The sequence below is a fragment of the Pleurodeles waltl genome, chromosome 12, assembly GCF_031143425.1.
Source record: "Pleurodeles waltl isolate 20211129_DDA chromosome 12, aPleWal1.hap1.20221129, whole genome shotgun sequence".
Classification (NCBI taxonomy): Eukaryota; Metazoa; Chordata; class Amphibia; order Caudata; family Salamandridae; genus Pleurodeles; species Pleurodeles waltl.
In genome coordinates, this window is record NC_090451.1 from 13,800,323 (window position 1) to 13,814,674 (window position 14,352).

At 48.2% G+C, this 14,352-nt stretch overlaps 1 protein-coding gene across 1 annotated transcript in view; it reads right to left on the reverse strand.

Annotated features, from left to right (window-relative positions):
• PWWP3A (PWWP domain containing 3A, DNA repair factor) overlaps nt 1-14,352 on the reverse strand; it is a 116,110-nt gene that overhangs the window by 7,032 nt on the left and 94,726 nt on the right. The window lies entirely within an intron of this gene.

Below are 14,352 nucleotides of genomic sequence, written 5' to 3' on the forward strand. Positions count from 1 at the left end.
CTGGGGGGTTAGTAGCCAATGGCTACTAGCCCTGAGGATGGGTACACCCTCTTTGTGCCTCCTCCCAAGGGGAGGGGGTCACAATCCTAACCCTATTGGGGGAATCCCCCATCTGCAAGATGGAGGATTTCTAAAAGTTAGAGTCACCTCAGCTCAGGACACCTTAGGGGCTGTCCTGACTGGCCAGTGACTCCTCCTTGTTGCTTTCTTTGTTCCCTCCAGCCTTGCCGCCAAAAGTGGGGGCCGTGGCCGGAGGGGGCGGGCAACTCCAGCAAGCTGGAGTGCCCTGCTGGGCTGTGACAAAGGGGTGAGCCTTTGAGGCTCACCGCCAGGTGTCACAGCTCCTGCCTGGGGGAGGTGTTAGCATCTCCACCCAGTGCAGGCTTTGTTACTGGCCTCAGAGTGACAAAGGCACTCTCCCCATGGGGCCAGCAACATGTCTCTAGTGTGGCAGGCTGCTGGAACTAGTCAGCCTACACAGACAGTCGGTTAAGTTTCAGGGGGCACCTCTAAGGTGCCCTCTGGGGTGTATTTTGCAATAAAATGTACACTGGCATCAGTGTGCATTTATTGTGCTGAGAAGTTTGATACCAAACTTCCCAGTTTTCAGTGTAGCCATTATGGTGCTGTGGAGTTCGTGTTTGACAAACTCCCAGACCATATACTCTTATGGCTACCCTGCACTTACAATGTCTAAGGTTTTGTTTTTGTTTCATGCACTGGTACCCTCACCTATGGTATAGTGCACCCTGCCTTAGGGCTGTAAGGCCTGCTAGAGGGGTGTCTTACCTATACTGCATAGGCAGTGAGAGGCTGGCATGGCACCCTGAGGGGAGTGCCATGTCGACTTACTCGTTTTGTCCTCACTAGCACACACAAGCTGGCAAGCAGTGTGTCTGTGCTGAGTGAGAGGTCTCCAGGGTGGACTTAGACATGCTGCAGCCCTTAGAGACCTTCCTTGGCATCAGGGCCCTCGGTACTAGAAGTACCAGTTACAAGGGACTTATCTGGATGCCAGGGTCTGCCAATTGTGGATACAAAAGTACAGGTTAGGGAAAGAACACTGGTGCTGGGGCCTGGTTAGCAGGCCTCAGCACACTTTCAATTGTAAACATAGCATCAGCAAAGGCAAAAAGTCAGGGAGCAACCATGCCAAGGAGGCATTTCCTTACATCACCCCTGAAACAGATGCCAGGATGGCCACCTTCCTGGTCAAGTTCTTACGGGATGCCAAAAATGGGGATTTACAGGTCCTGGAGGTCATGCCAGAATAAATTACTGGATATAACCAGACGTTTACCTCACTCAATAAAGCCTAAACCTCAATAAAAAAAAATCTTCACCCCCTATGTTTTTACACCAGCCGGTTGTGGTAAGATACACTCAAGCAACCTCATCATCCAACAGTCCTCCATCAGATGATCCTTTGTCCGTAGGGGTCAGTGATAGGATTCTTCACGATTTTCCAGCTTTTATCCAAAGAGAAGCCACCCTCACCAATGAGCCTAAAGAGGGACATTCAGCAATAACACCTACTACGGGTCCTTTCAAGGTAAGTGTCCACTCCCATTTGGGAATTCGAACTTGGGGAAAGAATGGCACTTTATCACAACTGGGAACTTCTGATGCTTGAGTATTGCAGACATTGAGGGGCCCCCTGGTGCTTCATCAAGGTTATGAAACCGGTTGCGGGACACCTTCGGGCAACAGGAGTTCAACTCCAAATAAACCTGGACGATCTGTTGAATTGAATGTTGGATTAGTGCCCATCCGGGCTTTCGGTGCATCTGCAGAGGGAGATCACTCTACTAGAATCTTTAGGAGAGAAATCCTGGCATTTTTGATGGACTCAGTGGGGGCTACCCTGAGCCTTCCATCCCAGAAACTATCCAGAAAACACAAGTCCTCTTGCTCCCTAAGATAGCCCACACAGTAGGCCTCCTGCCATCCTCCATTCAAGCCACATTCCCGGCCGCCCTCTACACTATTAGGCATTGCAGCACCTGAAACTCTTCCACCCCGGCATGGGCCACACTTACTCCCAGTCCGTTCCTCTCTCGGAGGAAGCCGAGAAGGGACTTCGCTGTTGGATTGCGCACATGGAAGCCTGGAATGGGCACGCAATTTTTGGTTCCCAACCGGATCTGGGGATAGAATCGGATGCCAGCAGCTCCAGTTGCGGAAGGGAAAGAAAGGGGGAGGGGTGGAAGACTATGCAGCACATTTTCCACAGGAAGAAAGTGGTCTTCCACAGATTTATTGCTCCACATAAACTGCCTGGAGCTGATGGCGCGGACCTTTAAAGTCAAGTGCTGGACCAGGGACAGTGCACAATGCTGCATCCTCCTCAAGATGGTCAATGTGGCGGCAATCCAGTACATCTTCCATCTTGGGGGGGACGAGGTCCAAGCTTCTCTCCAACCTAGCAAGGGACTTCTGGGCCTACTGCCTGGACTTTCAGATCTCTGTCACAGCAGAGACCCCCCCCCCCCCCCCTCAGAACACACAACTGGGGGGCAGACTGGCACTCACGTCCTTGGCAGGATTCAAGCCTATGGCAATTACATCCTCAAGTGTTTCAAGCGATTCAGTACCCATAGGGCCCCTTCACGATGGATCTGTTCGCCTCTCGCCTGGACCATCAACTGGACAGGTACTACAGCTAGAGGCCACATCCCAAAGCAGTGGCGATGGGCGCTTTCCTTCAGAACTGGAGCAAGGACACAGGGTATGCATTCCCCCCGTTCTCCAGGATTATGAGACTCCCGACCCAATTTTGGCGACAGAAGGCGGAGTGGTGGGTACTTCGATTTGAAGATCTCAAGTCTGGTTTCCAGTTCTGATGGAACTTGCTTGAGATTTTCCAATCCGTCTACCCCTATTTCCCGACCTCCTCAAGGATCCTTTGGGAAACTAGCATCACCTAGTTCTACAATGGTCACTCAATCTTATGGCCTGAAAGATTACAGGGAACGTTGGAAGGTCCCAGGGATTTCACAAGAAGCTGCAGTGCTCGTGAAACCCCTGGCAGACAGGACCACCAGACGATACTGCTCATCCTGGGCTTGATGGTTGGGTTGGTGTCGTACACGGCAACTGGATCCCGTGGGAGGCAGACATTGTCCATATCCCAAATTTTCTGGCCTCCTTAGCCTCAGAGGGTCTAGCATACAGGTCAATTAACAACTTCTGATCAATGCCTGCCAGATAGGGGGAACATCATTTAATCTATATACGTATGAGGGGAGTCAGACTGTCCACTCCGCTGGAGCCCGGATATTCCTCCCTATGGGATGTTAAGGTTCTACACCTGTTCAAGTCCTGGCCGTCAAATAAGTACCGGTCTCGGAAGCAGCTTTTAGCTGAGCTGGCTATCCTGCTCTGCCTGGTATCTTGCCGCAGGGTCTCAGACGTTCGTACCTTGGATTTTACAGGTAGAGTGTTTACCCCAGGAGGGGTGACATTCTCCATTTCTCAGAGAATTAAAACCAATTCCAGGGTGGTATCGTACCCAAGATTTCTTGATGTTCCTAAACTTTGTGTGGTTAGGACATTGAAGGCTTACGAATTTATGACTATGGAGTTACACCCTCACGGGGAGAGGGGACTCCTGATTACCCTTACCAAACCTCACAAGGAGTTGTCATCTCCATTCATCGCAAGATGGGTCAGATGGGCCATGCAGGAGGCGGGCACTGATACTTCATTCTTCGGCGTTCACTCAGAGGGCCCATGGCCTTTAAGGCTTTCTCTTTAGGTGCCCTGCTGGAGGACATCTTTAAAGCAGCGGGCTTGTCTTCTGAATCTATGTCTACTTTAAATCAGTCCAACATCCAGCATCCCTAGTTACAAGAAAGCTTCGAACCAGCCTAATCCCCGCCTCTGGTTCCCACACAGAATGAAAAATTTCCTAGTTATTCTAACAGAAAGTTTCAATGCTATTAAGGACAAGGAGGTGAGGATTAGCCCACCCAGACAGGGTACTCTCCCCTCCTGATACAGGTATAGTAATCAAACTTCTGGTGGAACACCTCTTTTACTCGTAAGTAGAGCTGCTTATCTACAGACTAGACTATTGTCAATGTATACATTTACTGCAAGTGCCTATGTTTGCTGATATTGTGGTATAATTCTGCTCATATTCAGCTGCATTGGATTTCCGTCCACATGATACGTACAAGATTACTCTCTTTACTTCAGGCACGGAGTTTTACAAAACACGAGTGTGAGCCATATGGAAAGGCTGCCTCTGCAGGAAGAAAGAGGGAGTGTCGTCGTGAGGCTTTGATGGACAACGCAGACAAAAGATTGGACATTATGTAATGCAGATTTCCCCAGGGTCTGATGGGAATGAAAATGTCACTTACCCAGTGTACATCTGTTCGTGGCATCAGTCGCTGAGATTCACATGGTATGCATGAGCTCGCCATCTGGTGTTGGGTCGGAGTGTTACAAGTTGTTTTTCTTCGAAGAAGTGTTTTCGAGTCACGGGACCGAGTGACTCCTCCTTCTGTGCTCATTGCGCATGGGCGTCGACTCCATCTTCGATTGTTTTCCCCGCAGAGGGTGAGGTAGGAGTTGTACTATAGTAATAGTGCCCGCGCAATGAAAAATGTAAGTATGTACCTATTAAAGGATTAAGTAATATATATACAAATGTACAAAATTGAAGGTAACTTCTGAACTGCTACAGGCTTCCGGGGAGGTGGGTGGGTCCATGTGAATCTCAGCGACTGATGCCACGAACAGATGTACACTGGGTAAGTGACATTTTCAGTTCGATGGCATCTGTCGCTGTAGATACACATGGTATGCATAGACTAGTAAGCAGTTAGTTCCCCATAAGCGGTGGTTTAGCCTGTAGGAGTAGAAGTTGTTTGAAATAGAGTTCTTAATACAGCTTGACCTACTGTAGCTTGTTGTGCGGATAGCACATCTATACAGTAGTGTTTGGTGAATGTGTGAGGCGTAGACCAAGTGGCTGCCTTACATATTTCCTGCATTGGGATGTTTCCTAAAAAGGCCATTGAAGCACCTTTTTTCCTTGTTGAATGTGCCCTGGGAGTAATGGGCAGTTGTCTTTTTGCTTTAAGGTAGCAGATTTGGATGCATTTAACTATCCATCTGGCTATACCTTGTTTTGATATTGGGTTACCTGCATGAGGTTTTTGGAATGCAATAAATAGCTGTTTAGTTTTTCTGATGTTCTTTGTTCTGTCAATGTAGTACATTAATGCTCTTTTGACATCTAATGTATGTAGTGCTCTTTCAGCCACAGAATCTGGCTGTGGGAAAAAAACTGGTAGTTCTACCGTTTGATTTAGATGGAATGGTGAAATAACTTTTGGTAGAAACTTTGGATTAGGTCGTAGGACGACCTTATTTTTATGTATTTGTATAAAAGGCTCTTGTGTTGTGAACGCTTGAATTTCACTTACTCTTCTCAGAGATGTAATGGCGATGAGAAAGGCAACTTTCCAGGTTAGGAATTGTATTCCGCAAGAGTGCATGGGTTCGAAAGGTGGGCCCATGAGTCTTGTTAGAACCACGTTTAGGTTCCATGAAGGAACAGGTGGTGTTCTTGGTGGTATAATTCTTTTAAGACCTTCTATGAATGCTTTGATGACTGGTATCCTATACAAGGAAGTTGAATAGGTATTCTGCAGGTATGCAGATATTGCTGCAAGGTGTATTTTAATAGAAGAGAAGGCTAGCTTTGCTTTTTGTAAATGGAGCAAGTAATTTACTATATGTTTTGGAGTTGCGTCTAGTGGTTGTATCTGATTATGATGGCAGTACCAAACAAATCTTTTCCACTTACTTGCGTAGCAGTGTCTAGTGGATGGCCTTCTGGCCTGCTTTATGACTTCCATACACTCTTGGCTAAGTTTTAAGTGTCCGAATTCTAGGATTTCAGGAGCCAGATTGCTAGATTCAGCGATGCTGGGTCCGGGTGTCTGATCTGTTGGTTGTGTTGCGTTAACAGATCTGGTTTGTTGGGCAGTTTGATGTGTGGTACTACAGACAGATCTAGCAGTGTTGTGTACCAGGGTTGTCTTGCCCACGTTGGTGCTATTAAAATGAGTGAGTTTGTTTTGACTCAATTTGTTTACTAGGTAAGGAAGGAGAGGGAGAGGAGGAAAAGCGTAAGCAAATATTCCTGACCAGTTCATCCATAGGGCATTGCCTTGGGATTGCTTGTGTGGGTATCTGGACGCGAAGTTTTGGCATTTTGCGTTCTCTTTTGTTGCAAATAAGTCTATTTGTGGTGTTCCCCAGAGTGTGAAGTAGGTGTTCAGAATCTGTGGGTGGATTTCCCATTCGTGGACTTGCTGGTGATCTCGAGAGAGATTGTCTGCCAGCTGATTCTGGATCCCCGGAATAAACTGTGCTATTAGACCAATTTGATGGTGGATTGCCCACTTCCATATTTTTTGAGCTAACAAGCTTAACTGCGTTGAATGTGTTCCTCCTTGTTTGTTTAGATAATACATCGTTGTCATGTTGTCTGTTTTGGCAAGGATGTATTTGTGGGTTATGATTGGTTGGAAAGCTTTTAGTGCTTGAAAAACTGCTAATAATTCTAGATGATTTATATGCAGTTTTGTTTGATGTATGTTCCATTGTCCTCTTATGTTGTGTTGATTGAGATGTGCTCCCCACCCTGTCATGGAAGCATCTGTTGTTATTACGTACTGTGGCACTGGGTCTTGGAAAGGCCGCCCTATGTTTAAATTTATACTGTTCCACCATAGAAGCGAGAGGCAAGTTTGGCGGTCTAGCAACACCAGATCTAGAAGGTGACCCTGTGCTTGAGACCACTGTGAGGCTAGGCACTGTTGTAAGGGCCTCATGTGCAGTCTTGCGTTTGGGACAATGGCTATGCATGAGGACATCATGCCTAGGAGCTGTAGTATTGTTCTTGCTTGTATTGTTTGGTTTGGAGACATGTGTTGAATGACTCTGTTGAAATTGTGGATCCTTTGTGGAGTTGGCGTTGCTACTCCTTTTGTCGTGTCTATTATGGCTCCTAGATATTGCTGTACTTTGCTTGGCAGAATGTTTGATTTTGCAAAGTTGACGGTGAACCCTAGTTTGTAGAGGGTTTGTATGACTTGATTTGTGTGGTTTGAGCATTGTGTGAGCGAACTGGTTTTGATTAGCCAGTCGTCTAGATACGGGAACACATGTATTTGCTGCCTTCTGATGTGTGCTGCGACTACTGCTAGGCATTTTGTGAATACTCTTGGAGCGGTTGTTAAACCAAAAGGCAATACTTTGAATTGGTAATGTATTCCTTTGAATACAAACCTTAGATATTTCCTGTGTGATTGATGTATTGGTATATGGAAATATGCGTCCTTGAGGTCTAGGGTTGTCATGTAGTTGTGTTTTTTGAGCAATGGTAACACTTCTTGTAGTGTGACCATGTGAAAGTGGTCTGATTTGATGAATGTGTTTACTACTCTGAGGTCTAGAATTGGTCTCAGTGTTTCGTCCTTTTTTGGTATCAAGAAGTACAGTGAATAAACTCCTCTGTTTATTTGTGTGCTTGGTACTAATTCTATTGCATTTTTTTGCAGTAGTGCTTGAACTTCTATCTCTAGAAGCTGTGAATGGTATTTTGATAAATTTTGTGATTTTGGTGGTATGTCTGGGGGGAATTGCAGGAATTCTATGCAATAACCATGTTGGATAATTGCTAGGACCCATGTGTCTGTAGTTATTTTGTCCCATGCTTCGTAATATTGACGTATCCTCCCACCCACTGGTGTTGTGTGGGAGGGGTGAGTGACGTGTGAGTCACTACTTGTTGGTAGTGGTTTTGGGGCTTTGAAATCTTCCTCTATTCCTAGGGAATTGCCCCCCTCTATACTGGCCCCGAAAACCTCCCCTGTACTGTCCCTGGTAGGTGGGCGGTGCGGACTGTGAGGTGCTAGCTTGTGTGGCCTGACCCCGAAACCCTCCTCTAAAAGGTGTTTTGCGGAAGGTGTTATAAGATCCTCTGCTCTGCGGGGAGTAGAGTGCGCCCATGGCCTTGGCAGTGTCAGTGTCCTTCTTGAGCTTTTCTATGGCTGTGTCGACCTCCGGACCGAACAGAAGTTTTTCGTTGACTGGCATGTTAAGCACTGCCTGCTGAATTTCTGGCTTGAATCCAGACGTTCTAAGCCATGAGTGCCTACGGATGGTAACCGACGTATTAATGGTCCTTGCGGCTGTGTCTGCTGCATCCATGGAGGAGCGTATTTGATTGTTGGAAATGTTTTGACCCTCCTCAACAACCTGTTTTGCTCTTTTTTGCAGATCTTTTGGGAGATGTTCAATGAGATGCTGCATCTCATCCCAGTGGGCTCTGTCGTATCGCGCAAGCAGCGCTTGTGAATTTGCGATGCGCCACTGGTTTGCTGCTTGGACAGCAACCCTCTTCCCGGCTGCATCGAACTTCCTGCTTTCTTTATCTGGGGGAGGTGCATCCCCAGAAGTGTGTGAATTTGCCCGTTTTCTGGCAGCCCCTACCACCACAGAATCTGGTGGCAGCTGAGAGGTGATGAATACAGGGTCCGTAGGAGGCGCCTTATACTTTTTGTCCACCCTAGGCGTCACTGCCCTACTTTTAACTGGCTCCTTGAAAATGTCCTTTGCATGGCGTAGCATGCCTGGGAGCATCAGCAGGCTTTGGTAGGAGCTGTGGGTTGAAGAGAGGGTGTTAAATAAAAAATCATCCTCTACTTGTTCCGAGTGTAGTTCCACATTATGGAATAGTGCTGCTCTAGCCACCACTTGTGAGTAGGCTGTGCTGTCTTCCGGTGGTGATGGCCTAGTTGGGTATGTGTCTGGGCTGTTATCAGACACTGGTGCGTCGTACAAGTCCCACGCATCCTGATCTTGGTCATCGTGGCTCATGGCGGTGTGAGCTGGCGAATGTGACGGGGTGTAAGTTGGCGAAGCCGGAGTTACAGGTGGAGGCGAGGGAGGAGGTGTTACGTTTTGTGCTGTTTGTTGCTGAGGAGTAAACTGAAGCGTTCTCTTTCGTTTGACAGGTGGAAGGGTACTGATCTTCCCAGTCCCCTGCTGAATAAAGATACGCTTTTGCGTGTGATCCACTTCAGTGGATTGCAGTTCTTGTTCAAACCTATGTTTCTTCATTTGTGAAGCCATAGAATGCTCTTCAGTATAGGAGCCTGAAACAGGGTCTGATGTCGCTTTTTTCGGCTCCGAAAACCATGTTGATTGTTTTTTTGGCTCCGAGGTAACCTTCCTCTTTTTCTGTGCCGAAAATTCTTGGCCTCTATGGGCTTCGGCGCCACTGTCTCGGCGTAGATCCGTGTCGACACCGAACTCTCGGTGTCGATGCTTTTGTTTAGCACTCTCTCGGTCCCGAGGAGGCTGCGTGCCGGTGTCTCGACCGAAGTCGGACGATCTCGACACTGAATGGGCCTTTTTCGGTGCCGATTGTTGGTCACCGAGAATTTGGGTGGAGCCATGGCCGGTTGGCAGTGGCGTCCCCTGGGCCTTCTTTCCTTTTTTAAGTTCTGATCTCGACGTCTTACTCACAGTTTTTGTAGAGTCTAGCTCGTCGGAGTCTGAATCCTGGATGGAAAAGGATTCCTCCTGTTCCTCTTCTGTCTCGAACTGTCGACGCTCCTTTGGCGTGGACGCCATCTGCAGTCTTCTCGCTCGACGGTCGCGCAGAGTTTTTCGGGACCGGAACGCCCGACAGGCCTCACAGGATTCTTCGCTGTGCTCGGGTGACAGGCACAGGTTACAGACCGAGTGTAGGTCCGTATAAGGATATTTGTTGTGGCATTCGGGGCAGAATCGAAACGGGGTCCGTTCCATCGGCGTTGTTCTCCACGCGGTTGGGCCGACTAGGCCCCGACGGGGTGCCGAAATCTACCCCGAAGGGCACCGAAGCGCTTCGATGTTCAACGCGTTGTCGTATGTGTCTATCTCGAACCGGATCGCAACGATACCGTCGAAAATCTTCCATTTTCAGCTATCTTTCCGTTCCGAAACTCGGAGCGACAGGAACACGTCCGAACCCGATGGCGGAAAGAAAACAATCGAAGATGGAGTCGACGCCCATGCGCAATGAGCACAGAAGGAGGAGTCACTCGGTCCCGTGACTCGAAAACACTTCTTCGAAGAAAAACAACTTGTAACACTCCAACCCAACACCAGATGGCGAGCTCATGCATACCATGTGTATCTACAGCGACAGATGCCATCGAACATGAAGTTATTTGACAGTTTTTAGAAAGTTCAAATGTCCGTCTTTGAAGGGCTGCTGTAAAACTAAAGCGTGGAATGAACAGCCTAATTCTCGCCTCCATGTCCTTGGAAGAATTGAAACTTTCTGTTACGACAGCTAGGACATTTTCCATTCCACTGGGGGGAAGGAGATGAAGAGAAAGGAACAAAGCCCAAACGATTGTGCAATTTGCTAATGTTTTTGAACACTACTGCAAGGACACACAAGCAACCATTCCAGGTTTCAACTGACCTTACAGATGCCTACTGGGGCACAACTCTGTGCCAAGGACCCCAACCCCTGTACCAAGTAGGCTACTTACAGCAAAAGGCTCAGATGTTAAAGTAACTTGCAATCCTTCCAGCATTCTCCAGATATTATCAATCATTTCTGAGATCTCCCTGGATGACACTTCAAGGTTGTAAGGAAATGGCTCCCTGTTGCAGTTACCCCCCACTTTTTGCCTGATACTGATACTGATGCTGACTTGACTGAGAAGTGTGCTGGGACCCTGCTAACCAGGCCCCAGCACCAGTGTTCTTTCACCTAAAATGTACCATTGTTTCCACAATTGGCACAACCCTGGCACCCAGGTAAGTCCCCTGTAACTGGTACCCCTGGTACCAAGGGCCCTGATGCCAGGGAAGGTCTCTAAGGGCTGCAGCATGTCTTATGCCACCCTAGGGACCCCTCACTCAGCACAGACACACTGCTTGCCAGCTTGTGTGTGCTGGTGGGGAGAAAATGACTAAGTCGACATCACACTGCCTATGGCATAGGTAAGTCACCCCTCTAACAGGCCTTACAGCCCTAAGGCAGGGTGCACTATACCACAGGTGAGGGCATAGGTGCATGAGCACTATGCCCCTACAGTGTCTAAGCAAAACCGTAGACATTGTAAGTGCAGGGTAGCCATAAGAGTATATGGGCTGGGAGTCTGTCAAAAACGAACTCCACAGCTCCATAATGGCTACACTGAACTCTGGGAAGTTTAGTATCAAACTTCTCAGAATAATAAACCCACACTGATGCCAGTGTTGGATCTATTAAAAAATGCACACAGAGGGCATCTTAGAGATGCCCCCTGTATTTTACCTAATTGTTCAGTGCAGGACTGACTGGTCTGTGCCAGCCTGCTGCTGAGAGACGAGTTTCTGACCCCATGTGGTGAGGGCCTTTGTGCTCTGAGGACAGAAACAAAAGCCTGATCTGGGTGGAGGTGCTTCACACCTCCCCCTTGCAGGAACTGTAACACCTAGCAGTGAGCATCAAAGGCTCAGGCTTCATGTTACAATACACCAGGGCACTCCAGTTAGTGGAGATGCCCACCCCCTGGACACAGCCCCCACTTTTGGTGGCAAGTCCAGGAGAGATAATGAGAAAAACAAGGAGGAGTCACTGGCCAGTCAGGCCAGCCCCTAGGGTGTCCTGAGCTGAGGTAACTGACTTTTAGAAATCCTCCATCTTGCAGATGGAGGATTCCCCCAATAGGTTTAGGGATGTGCCCCCCTCCCCTCAGGGAGGAGGCACAAAGAGGGTGTAGCCACCCTACAGGGCTAGTTGCCATTGGCTACTAACCCCCAGACCTAAACAAACCCCTAAATCGAGTATTTAGGGGCTCCCAGAACCCAGCAAGATAGATTCCTGCAACCTAAAAAGAAGAGGACTGCTGAACTGAAAAACCTGCAGAGAAGATGGAGACACCAACTGCTTTGGCCCCAGCTCTACCGGCCTGTCTGCCCACTTCTAAAGACACTGCTCCAGCGACGCTTTCCACAGGGACCAGCGACCTCTGAAGCCTCAGAGGACTGCCCTGCATCTAGAAGGACCAAGAACTCCCGAGGACAGCGGCTCTGTTCACCAAAGACTGCAACTTTGCAACAAAGAAGCAACTTTGAAACAACACACGTTTCCCACCAGAAGCGTGAGACTTTGCACTCTGCACCCGATGCCCCCGGCTCGGCTTGTGGAGAACAAACACCACAGGGAGGACTCCCCGGCGACTACGAGACCGTGAGTAGCCAGAGTTGACCCCCCTGATCCCCCACAGAGACGGCTGCAGAGGTAATCCAGAGGCTCCCCCTGACCGCGACTGCCTGCTCCAAAGACCCGACGACTGGTAAAGACTCTGCACCCGCAGCACCCAGGACCTGAAGGATCCGACCCCCAGTGCAGGAGCGACCCCCAGGTGGCCCTCTCCCTTGTCCAGGTGGTGGCTACCGAGAGGAGCCTCCCACTTGCCTGCATCGCTGAAGAGACCCCTTGGTCTCCCATTGAATCCAACTGCGAACCCAACGCTTGTTTGCACACTGCACCCGGCCGCCTCTGTGCCGCTGAGGGTGTACTTTCTGTGCTGACTTGTGTCCCCCCCCGGTGCCCTTCAAAACCCCCCTGGTCTGCCCTCCGAAGACGCGGGTACTTACCTGCTGGCAGACCAGAACCGGGGCACCCCCTTCTCCATTGAAGCCAATGTGTTTTGGGCACCACTTTGACCTCTGCACCTGACCAGCCCTGAGCTGCTGGTGTGGTAACTTTGGGGTTGCTCTGAACCCCCAACGGTGGGCTACCTTGGACCCAACTTTGAACCCTGTAGGTGGTTTACTTACCTGCAAAAACTAACAAACACTTACCTCCCCCAGGAACTGTTGAAAATTGCACTGTCTAGTATTACAATAGCTATATGTCATTTATGTGAAAACTGTATATGCTATTTTGCTAATTCAAAGTTCCTAAGTGAAATACCTTTCATCTGAAGTATTACTTGTAAATCTTGAACCCATGGTTCTTAAAATAAACTAAGAAAATATATTTTTCTATACAAAAACCTATTGGCCTGGAATTGTCTTTGAGTGTGTGTTCCACATTTATTGCCTGTGTGTGTACAACAAATGCTTAACACTATCCTCTGATAAGCCTACTGCTCGACCACACTACCACAAAATAGAGCATTAGAATGATCTCTTTTTGCCACTATCTTACCTCTAAGGGGAACCCTTGGACTCTGTGCACACTATTCCTAACTTTGAAATAGTGCATACAGAGCCAACTTCCTACAAAGGTAGAGAGCAATTCTGACCCGTTTGTGCTCCAAAAGACATCTGGAGTGTACCGGCATTGCCACTTCTAAGCTAGCTGTAATGGAGACAATCTCCACCTTTAAAGAAGACCTAAAGGGGGTGCAGTCGAGACAGTGCTACAAAAATAAATAAGTAAATAAAAGTTGCACCTTTGCAACTAAAACTTACCGACTGTTTCCATTTTACCAGTGCAAGACAAACTGCTGGAAGTTTACAGTATATCTGCAGAAGCCAAGGAGCACCCTGCCCCTTTCCTGCAGGCTCTTCAAAAGCACAGCATCTGTCTGTTGATACTCGATCGGTGTCGGGGCCGAGTGGACTAATGCATCAGCCAACAAAATCTGTGTTTTAACACCATGGTCACAGTTTTCAATCCCTCTGACGGCAACGCAGCCTTTGACCCTTATGAGGTCTGTGATACTCGTATCACTGAGCTGTGAAACATTAGACATCTTTTGTCTATCCGAAGTGCCAAGGGACCCCCAAGGAGTGAGAAAGCAACTATTTGTGCTTGAGGCTTTCGGTTGTGTTCTGCTGCGTGTTCCTCATCGTTGACTACCAAGTCCTTCTCAACAGCCATCAGTATGTCCAACTGAGGAATAACATGGTCAACTCTTTCCGTTCATGGCATGAACTAGGTAGACAGGTTCTCCATCATGGGGACGGAGTAATTTATTCCATCCTCAAGGCAAGCCCATGAGTTAAACAAGCCTCTTACTCACCCTTACTCATACTGAGTCAAAATACATGATGTTGTACAAACTAACATTTCCTTCATAAAAATAACGTGAGGCATCTCAACCATGGGCGCCTGCAGAGTAGTAATGCAAGGAGCTGATGTGACGTGGACTATAGCTGTGCTTTTTCTGTAACCCCGCTTCAGCCATATGTCCCACGTGATAAAGTATAGGTCAAAGAATCAGGAAGCCTGACGCCGAGGGTAACAATTGTAAAGAGAATAGAACATGTCCTCTCTGTGAGAGACACCTTCCCAAAGGTGGAAGAGGCTAATGGGGAGCCCCT